The sequence below is a fragment of the Pongo abelii genome, chromosome 3 (genome assembly GCF_028885655.2).
Source record: "Pongo abelii isolate AG06213 chromosome 3, NHGRI_mPonAbe1-v2.0_pri, whole genome shotgun sequence".
Lineage (NCBI taxonomy): Eukaryota > Metazoa > Chordata > Mammalia > Primates > Hominidae > Pongo > Pongo abelii.
In genome coordinates this window covers 16,592,144-16,601,682 of record NC_071988.2, presented here as the reverse complement: position 1 = coordinate 16,601,682, position 9,539 = coordinate 16,592,144, and the positions used below count along the sequence as shown (strand labels likewise).

General features: G+C 43.1%; 1 pseudogene; it reads left to right on the top strand.

Moving 5' to 3' along the window:
• The first annotated feature begins 4,610 nt into the window (after positions 1 to 4,610).
• Positions 4,611 to 5,248, top strand: LOC100461825 (nascent polypeptide-associated complex subunit alpha-like; annotated as a pseudogene).
• The last annotated feature ends 4,291 nt before the right edge of the window (positions 5,249 to 9,539 follow it).

Below are 9,539 nucleotides of genomic sequence, written 5' to 3'. Positions count from 1 at the left end.
AACGGTGTTTCACCATTTTGGTCAGGTTGGTCTAGAACTCCAGACCTTAAGTGATCCACCTGCCCCTGCCTCGGTCTCCCAAAGTGCTGGGATTACAGGTGTGAGCCTGAACATCTGTTTAACATATGTTTTTTTAAAAAACATTGATCTATTTCTCATCTCTTTGTCTTTTTGTTTATGAATTTCTTATTTCTGGTACCAAAAATTTAATTTCCCAGAGCTTTCTTTTCTCATTGATGCAATACTTACTATTGTCTTTTTGTGGATATTAATTACACTTTCTCTGAAGTTTTTTTTTTCTGCTCTCTGAATTGGCCCTGTTTGTTCTGAGTTCTGATTTCTTATTTGTTTTGGTCTCTCACTTTGATGTTGGCAGGATTTCTTCCAATGCCTGGTGATCTTTGGCTGTTGAATAAGTGAGGGACTGGGGGAGGGGATGGGGGAAGGGTTGAAAAAGTAACTATGTTAGTACTATGTTCACTTAATAGTTTTCCAGGTGATGAGATCAATTGCACCCCAAACCTCAACATCATTCAATATACCCATGTAAAAACCTGCACCTGTACCCCCAAATCTAAAATAAAAGTTGAAAGTATTTTTTTTTTTTGAGACGGAGTCTCGCTCTGTCGCCCAGGCTGCAGTGCAGTGGCGCGATCTCGGCTCACTGCAAGCTCCGCCTCCCGGGTTCATGCCATTCTCCTGCCTCAGCCTCCCGAGTAGCTGGGACTACAGGCGCCTGCCACCATGCCCGGCTAATTTTTTTGTATTTTTAGTAGAGACGGGGTTTCACCATGTTAGCCAGGATGGTCTCGATCTCCTGACCTCGTGATCCGCCTGCCTCGGCCTCCCAAAGTGCTGGGATTACAGGCTTGAGCCACCGCGCCCGGCCAAGTTGAAAGTATTAAAAAACAAAAACAAGAGAGCAAACAAACACAAAGTGAGGACTGAAAGGCCTAATGAAACCTCTTTGTGCTCATGGGAAGGACTTGATAATTGGTAGGTATTACTTTCTCATGATTAGGTGGGACTCCATCATTTCATTGGGACATCACCAATGTCAAACTCCGCAAGCCTTTTCTCTTGGGCTTCCCCTTTCCCCTAAAGGGGATCCTTCAATTGCCCATCTGTCTTAATAGCCTGACTGCTAGTGTTTTTGGGAGCAAATCAGGAGAAATATATCTGGGGTCATATAATCCAGTCTGTAGCTTTTCACTTAATTTCCCTATTTTCTGTTAGGTGTCTCCCCCTCCCTGACCTGAGTCTGGGGCCCCCAAATCTGGAGCATCTCTGATTCAACCCCTTTAGAAAGAAAATCTAGTCTTCTAATAAGTTGCGAAAAATGCATTTACTTGGGGGAAGGTAAATAAAACATGGGTAAGGACCTGAGATATTATTTCGTGTTTCTGTTTATATTTTCTTCCTTCATGTGTAATCTGATCTCAGGATTGCTTTGTCAATTAAGAATTAAGAGGATGTTCTCAGTGTAACTGTATCACAGACTGCATAATGTATTCCTCCTCAGATTACTGGGATGGAAATTCGGCATGTGCGGCCATTCATTTATTCAGCAAATATTTATTGAATGCCTGCTTTGTTTCAGGCAGCACTCTAGAAACTTGAGGATACAGCAGGTGAGCAAGATGAGCAAGAGTGTCCTGAGGTACAAGGGCCCCAGCATTGATCTATTCACTTCATTCCTTCACTTACTCCTGAGCCTAGCTAGCATTTTATCTATTTGCTTAATTCCTTTACTTACTCATGAGCCCCAGCATTGATCTATTTGCTTCATTCCTTCACAATAAATACATTGAGGACCCACTATATGGCAGGTAATGAGATAGGCACACAGGGGTATAAGATAAACAAGAGACACAATCTCCGCCTTTACTTAGCACATCGTGCAGAAACGAAGAAAGACAATTCACCAGTGTGAGCTGAGCAAAGCTTGTGAGACAGGAGTACATGGTGCTCCAAGAGCACAGAACAGAAGGCTCTTACCTAATTCATGAGTCAGGAAAGTTCTCCCATAAAAATTAGCACTAAAGCTGCGACCTGAACGACAAGCAAGACTGATACAGGTGAGGAGAGAAGGTGAGTGAAGGGCTTGAGGAAAGGCAAAAGAATGTGGCTGGTCTTTCATGGAACTGGAAGAAGGTGGATGTGGCTGCAGTATAGACAGTGAAGAGAAAATGGAACTGGACAGGTGAGCAGGGTCCAGTGGTTGAACTCTTTTGTGGGCCATGGGATAGAGCTGATGGTGGCTTGTCCTATATGGTGGCTGAAGCAGAGGAGAGAGGTGGAAAATTGCCATGCTGCTTGGAGGGTAGGATCAAGATGACTTCATGACGGACTGGATCTGAAGTGAGGGGAAGGGGAAATTTAAAGATGACTCCTAAATTTCTAGCTTAAGCAACAAGGTGGGTATCCTGCTTTCAACTGAGACTGAAGACCCAGGAGGAGAAGCAATTGTGGTGAGGGTAATGAAGGAGGCAGCAAGGAAGACAGCTCCATTTTGCACAAATTGAGTTTGAGGAACCTGGGGATATCCAAGTGGAAAGATGCAATAGGCAGCTGGGTATATGGGTCTGGAGAGCAGGCGAGTCATGCTGGCTAGTGATGCCAATTTTGGAAGTATTAGCATATAGCTAGAGTAGAATGTGGAGTCTAGGGAAGGAGATGTGTTTTTGTTTCTGTTTCGCTTTGGTTTTTGTTTTGAGACAGGGTCTCACTCTATCACCCAGGCTGCAGTGCAGTGGCACGATCTCAGCTCACTGCAACCTCCATCTCCTGGGTTCAAGCGATTCTCTTCAGCATCCTGAGTAGCTGGGATTACAGGCATGAGCCATCCTGCCCAGCTAATTTTTGTATTTTCAGTAGAGACGAGGTTTCACCATGTTGGCCCAGCTGGTCTCGAACTCCTGACCTCAAGTAATCCACTCGTCTCGACTTCCCAAAGTGCTGGGATTACAGGCATGAGCCTCTGTGCCTGACCAGCTGATGTGTTATTGTTTGGTGCACAGTGATATGCTTACTTTAAAAACATTTTTTTTTATTTCCAAAAAATTATTGGTGGCCGGGTGCAGTGGCTCATGCCTGTAATCCCAGCAGTTTGGGAGGCCGAGGCAGGAGGATCATGAGGTCAGGAGTTCAAGACCAGCCTAACCAACATGGTGAAACCCAGTCTTTACTAAAAATACAAAAATTAGCTGGGTGTGGTGGCATGTACCTGTAATCCCAGCTACTCAGGAGGCTGAAGCAGGAGAATCTCTTGAACCCGGTAGGCAGAGGTTGCAGGGAGGTGGAGGTTGCAGTAAGCCGAGATCATGCCACTGCACTCCAGCCTGGGCAACAGAACAAGACTCTGTCTCAAAAAAAAATATATATATATATAGAGAGAGAGAGAGAGAGAGATTCACAGGAGGTTGGAAAGAAAGTATGGAGAGATTCCATTTACCCTTCACTTGTTTTCCTCAGTGGTTACTTCTACATCTAGATAATTAGTGTAATATCAAAACCAGGAAGGTGCATTGGTCTAAGGTGTTCATACAGTTCAATGTTCTTTTATCATTTGTGTAGATTTTTGTAACCACCACTGGCATCAAGATACCAACCTATTCCATCACCACAAAGATCCTTCTCGAGCTACCCCTCTGTAGTCAAACTTACCACCTCACATCCCTAACCCTTGGCAACCTCAAATTTGTTCTCTAGCTCTATAATTGTATTATCTCTAGAATGCTATATAAGTGGAATCATAACATATATGAACTTGTCGGAGTCTTGCACTGTTGCCCAGGCTGGAGTGCAGTGGCGTGATCTCGACTCACTGCAACCTCCGTCTCCCAGGTTCAATTGATTCTCCTGCCTCAGCCTCCCAAGTAGCTGGGATGTATGTGAACTTTTGAGATTGACTTTGTCACTCAGTATTCGCTCTTGAGATCCATTCAAACTCTCATGTATACCAGTAATTCACTCCTTTTTGTTGCAGAGTATTATTCCATGGAATGGATGTATCACAGTTTTGTTTTGTTTTATTTTTCTGTCATTTACCTATTGAAGGACATTTTGGTTGCTTCCAGTTTTTGGTAATTCCCAGTGAAGCTGCTATGAACATTTGTGTACAAGCTTTCGTCTGGAAATAAGTTTTCATTTTTCTGGGATAAATGCCCAGGAATATAAATGCTGGGTCATATGATGTACATTTATTATTTTTTTCTTTTTTCTTTTCTTTTCTTTTTTTTTTTGAGAGGGAGTCTTGCTCTGTCGCCCAGGCTAGAGTGCAGTGGCTCAATCTTGGCTCACTGCAACATCCGCCTCCTGGCCTCAAGCAATTCTCCTGCCTCAGGCTCCTAAGTAACTGGGATTACAGGTGCACACCACCACACCTGGCTAATCTTTGTATTTTTAGGAGAGATGGGATTTCACCATATTGGCCAGGCTGGTCTTGAACTCCTGACCTGAAGTGATCTGCCTGCCTGGGCCTCCCAAAGTGCTGAGATTACAGGTGTGAGCCATCGCGCCCAGCCCCGTTTAGTTTTAAAAAAACAAACTGTTGCCTTCTTGCTGGCTGTCTTTCTGCCACCATCCTGGTCTCATGTTCCCTGCATTAAATGCCTGGTGAAGCCACAGAAACCATTTTTGCTACAGAGCGGAAGTTGCCACAGCCCCAGGTGGAGACCGGGTCTGGAACAGAAGCTGACAGTGATAAATCAGTACCAGAGCTTGAGGAACAGGATTCCACAGAGACACCACACAATCAGCCCAGCTGGCAGCAGTAGCTGAAATCAATGAGTGTCAATCGGTAAAGCAAAACAGAGTTAGAGTGAAAAGAAGGCACGTAAGGCTATGTCCAAACTCGGTCTTCCATAGATAACAGGGGTTACTACAGTCACTACTGGAAATCTAAGAATATCTTCTTTGTCATCACAAAACCAGATGTCTACAAGAACCCTGCTTCAGACACCTATGTGTGTGTTTTTGGGGAAGCCAAGATCAAGGATTTATCTTAACAAGCATGGGTAGCACCTGCTGAGACACAGAGTGAGCTGTCTCAAACATTCAAGAAAACACACAGACTCCAACTATACAAGAGGAGACTGGAGAGGCAGAGGTTGATGATACAGGTGTGGAAGTTAAGGACGTAGAATTGGTCATGTCACAAGCAAATGTATTGAGAGCAAAGGCAGTCCCAGCCTTGAAGAACAAGAGTAATGACATTGTAACTGCTATTATGGAATTAACAATGTGACCACCTGAAAATGACTTTTTTCACGGGTTTGAAAAGAATAACTGCAACTTGGTTTGAAATTTGTACCTGTTTCTATCATAAATAAAATTATGGCTTCTTCTTGGAAAAATATTAGAATAAAATAAACATTCAAATTATGCAAAGTCCCACAATCACTGCACTCCCAGCCCAGGCGATTATTAATGGCCAACCACTTGCCTTTTAAAGAATTTCTTGGCATTCCTCTGCTTCCAAAATAAAGGAGACTAATCATCTTTTCTCTTATTTTCATCTCTGTCAGGTCTGGGATCTTCCTTTAATACTACCCTGGGCCAAGAGCAGTGGCTCACACCTGTAATCCCAGCATTTTGGGAAATAGAGGCAGTAGTATCACTTGAGCCCAGGACTTGGAGACCAGCCTGGATAACATAGTGAGACTCCTATCTCTACAAAAACTACAAAAATTAGCCGAGTGTGGTGGCACAAGCCCATAGTTGAGGCTGCAGTGAGCGGTGATGGCACCACTGTACTCTAGCCTGGGTGACAGAGCGAGATTCTGTCTCAGAATTAAAAAGAGAGAATAATCTAGTGTCCCTGAAACGTAAGTGATGTAAGTGACTATCCTGAGAAATGCTGATGCCTTTTTTTTTTTTTTTAAACTGCAAAGGTCCTTTGTGAATGAGAACTCTTGTTTTCTTTCCTTTCTTTCTTTTTTTTTTTTTTGAGACGGAGTCTTGCTCTGTCACCATGCTGGAGTGCAGTGGCATGATCTCGGCTCACTGCAACCTCCCACTCTCCGGTTCAAGCAATTCTCCTGCCTCAGCCTCCCGAGTAGCTGGGATTACAGGCATGCGCCACCACGCCCGGCTAATTTTTGTATTTTTTAGTAGAGACGGGGTTTCACTACGTTGGCCAGGATGATTTCGATCTCCTGACCTCATGATCCACCTGCTTCGGCCTCCCAAACTGCTGGGATTATAGGCATGAGCCACTGCTCCTGGACCGTTTTCTTGTTTAGCAGTTTGTTCATCTATATATACTTTCAGAGACAAACTGTTCTCAGTATTGAGGATTAGAATAAACTCCTTTCTCTAATAAAAGATCGCTGACTGAAAAAAAAACCCACACGTATCATTACAGTTATCAATATGTCAAATGCATGCTTGCCACGAGTTTTTATATGACAAGGTAATTTTTCCTTTTTGGTAAAATAATTTAATTCTAATTTGGTCTCCACTATTGGGGTTAAATTTAAGTTCTTAACCATTCTGGTGCCTTATATTTTCTTTCTTTTTTTTTGTTTTTACATCCCCATGAACACTAAGGAAGCTCTGTATATTTTCTGTGGCAACACCTGCAAACTTGTTTACCTCAGCAGTTCGCAAACGCCAACTCTAAACTATCAACTGGGTAACTCCAAACACACACACCACACACACACTCCTCTCTCGCTCTCTCGCTCTCTCTCTCTGGAGTCTACCTTCCTTCTTTCCTCTCCTCCCTCCCCCAAAGAGATTCTGATTTAGTTTTAAAAAGCTCACCAGGTAATTCTGACCATCAGCCAGGTTTGGAAACTATTGAGATAATTCCTCACATCTGTGTCGGTCTATCTACCCATCCTGCTTTCCTTATTCCAGAAGAGATTTAAGGTGTTGACTTAATTAAATACAGTAATTTGGGAAACCATTTAAGAAAATAAAATGTAAACAGCGGTTTAATCTTTATCTTCACTCTCATAATTTTGTATTTTTTTCAAGTTTTTTGATATATATTATTACAATGATAATTTTTTAAAAGAGTGAAACTTTATAGATATAAAATTGAGTTTGGGCAGGGTGTGGTGGCTCCCGCTTCTAATCCCAGCATTTTGAGAGGCCAAAGCAGGCGGATCACTTTTGTTCAGGAGCTCAAGACCAGCCTGTCGAACATGGCAAAACCCCATCTCTACAAAAATTAGTCAGGTGTGGTGGCGCACGCCTGCAGTCCCAGAGACTCGAGAGGCTGACGTGGGAGGATTGCTTGAGCCTGGGAAGTGGAGGTTGCAGTGAACTGAGATCACGCCACTGCACTCCACCCTGGGTGAGAAGTGAGACCCTGTCTCAAAAAAAAAAAAAAAAAAAAATTCCAGTCACTTGTTAGAGTTGCTGGGCCTATGTATTATACTATTTTATCCTTGATGAGTTATTAATCAAGTATAGTAATTTGATTTTTACAATCCTGCGTTGCCACAGAGGACCAGAGAGAAAACCTTTATGGCTGTGACCTTACAGGTTACTGGTAGGATGTAAGACCTCTAAAGTTCTTTTTTTTTTGAGACGGAGTCTCGCTCTGTCGCCCAGGCTGGAGTGCAGTGGTGCGATCTCGGCTCACTGCAAACTCCGCCTCCAGGGTTCACGCCATTCTCCTGCCTCAGCCTCCCGAGTAGCTGGGACTACAGGCGCCCGCCACCACGCCCGGTTAACTTTTTGTATTTTTGATAGAGACGGGGTTTCACCGTGTTAGCCAGGATGGTCTCGATCTCCTGACCTCGTGATCCGCCTGCCTCAGCCTCCCACAGTGCTGGGATTACAGGTGTGAGCCACCGCGACCAGTCAAGACCTCTAAAGTTCTAACAGTTTTTGTTTCCTAGGGTCCTGCAACACCCCCCTGAGAAATAACCCTCTTTATACTTAGCAACGTTATCTAAAATATTAAAAGGTATTTCCTTGTTCAATTGGAACTTGAAACTGCAAGCACAGTGGTTGAACCACAGAGTGACTCTGAGCTGAAAGAATCATTCAAGATTCCTTGATCCAACCGGCAGCCTCGCGCCCGCTGGGACTTGATGAGTTTATGGTCAATCGATTGCTTCCCCCTAGTGGCAAACGGTGGTCATACCACTTTCATTTTTAGACATGTTTAACCTTAGAATCATAGTTTAGAAATTATGTTGCACCACGGATTGCTTTGATATGATTATTAAAACATATACCGTGTGATAGTATTATATAGTATCCATGGTAAAACTATTAGCTAATGCATTTAACAATCACAGCAACAGTACCTAAGGCGGTCAAGGCTCATTACTTCTCTAATTTCTTTCTGATTTCACTTATGAAAGAATTTATCCCTGATTTATAATATTCCTCCTAAGTCTTAAAGAAATGCATGTAATTGTGTAGTTATAAATAAGCTCTGTTCAGAGCAGACAGCATTATAAGCCAGTATGATTAAGATTCTAGAAATGGCAAATTGCCCCCAAATAATTATAGCCTTTGGTAACAAACAGAACAAAACAAAAAAGAAAAAATTGACACTTTTAACTACCAGATCCAGGATTTGATAAAATGATCACGCCCAGAAAGAACTTTGTCATTTTGAGGCAAATTGTTCTTAAAGCCTCAACTGAACTCAGCAAAACTTTAAAATCATCTTTTGGTGTCCCAGAAAAGCTTATATATAATTATAATTTATTTTTTTTAAATGCTGCCTTATTCAGTTTTCAGGGAATTTTCACATGTACGGTATTATTATCATTTGCCCCTTCAACTACTCTCCTTGGTAGACAGGAAAGGTATTAGTATACCTTTTTGTTTTTTTCTTTTTTTTGAGATGGAGTGCAGTCACACAATCTCGGCTACTGCAACCTCTGCCTCCTGGGTTCACGCGACTCTCCTGCCTCAGCTTCCCCAGTAGCTGGGATTACAGGCATGCACCACCACCCCTGGCTAATTTTTGTATTTTTATTGGAGAGGGGGTTTCACCATGTTGACCAGGCTGGCCTCAAACTCCTGCCCTCAAGTGATCCATCTATCTCGGCCTCCCAAAGTGTTGGGATTACAAGCATGAGCCACCACGCCCCACCAATATACCTTTTTTACGGTTGAAGAAACTGAAGCTCAGAGATATCACAGAGCAATAGGGTCCCAGAAATGGGACAAAAATCATAGTTGCTTCACTCTTCTTGAAATGCTTCAGACTTTTACATCCAACTGTCTGCTATGCATTTTTACTGGGATGTCTCATCCACAGGCCCTGAGATCCAACTCATCCCTGGATCCCGTTACAGGTAGCGACATTGCCTTCTACTCAGTCGTCAAGCAAGAGGTCTGGGAGACCTCCCCGATCCTTTCTCCTCTATCCTCTCTTGCAACTGATGTCTTGCTGATTTTCCTGACCCTCTTGCACTTCGTATTGTACCCTTGTATTTGTGTGCTAGGGCTGCCACAGACTGGGTGGCTTCAACAACAGAAATTTATTTTCTCATAATTTTGGAGCTAGAAGTCCAAGATCAAAATGTCAGAAAGGTTGGTTTCTTCTGAGGACTCTCTCC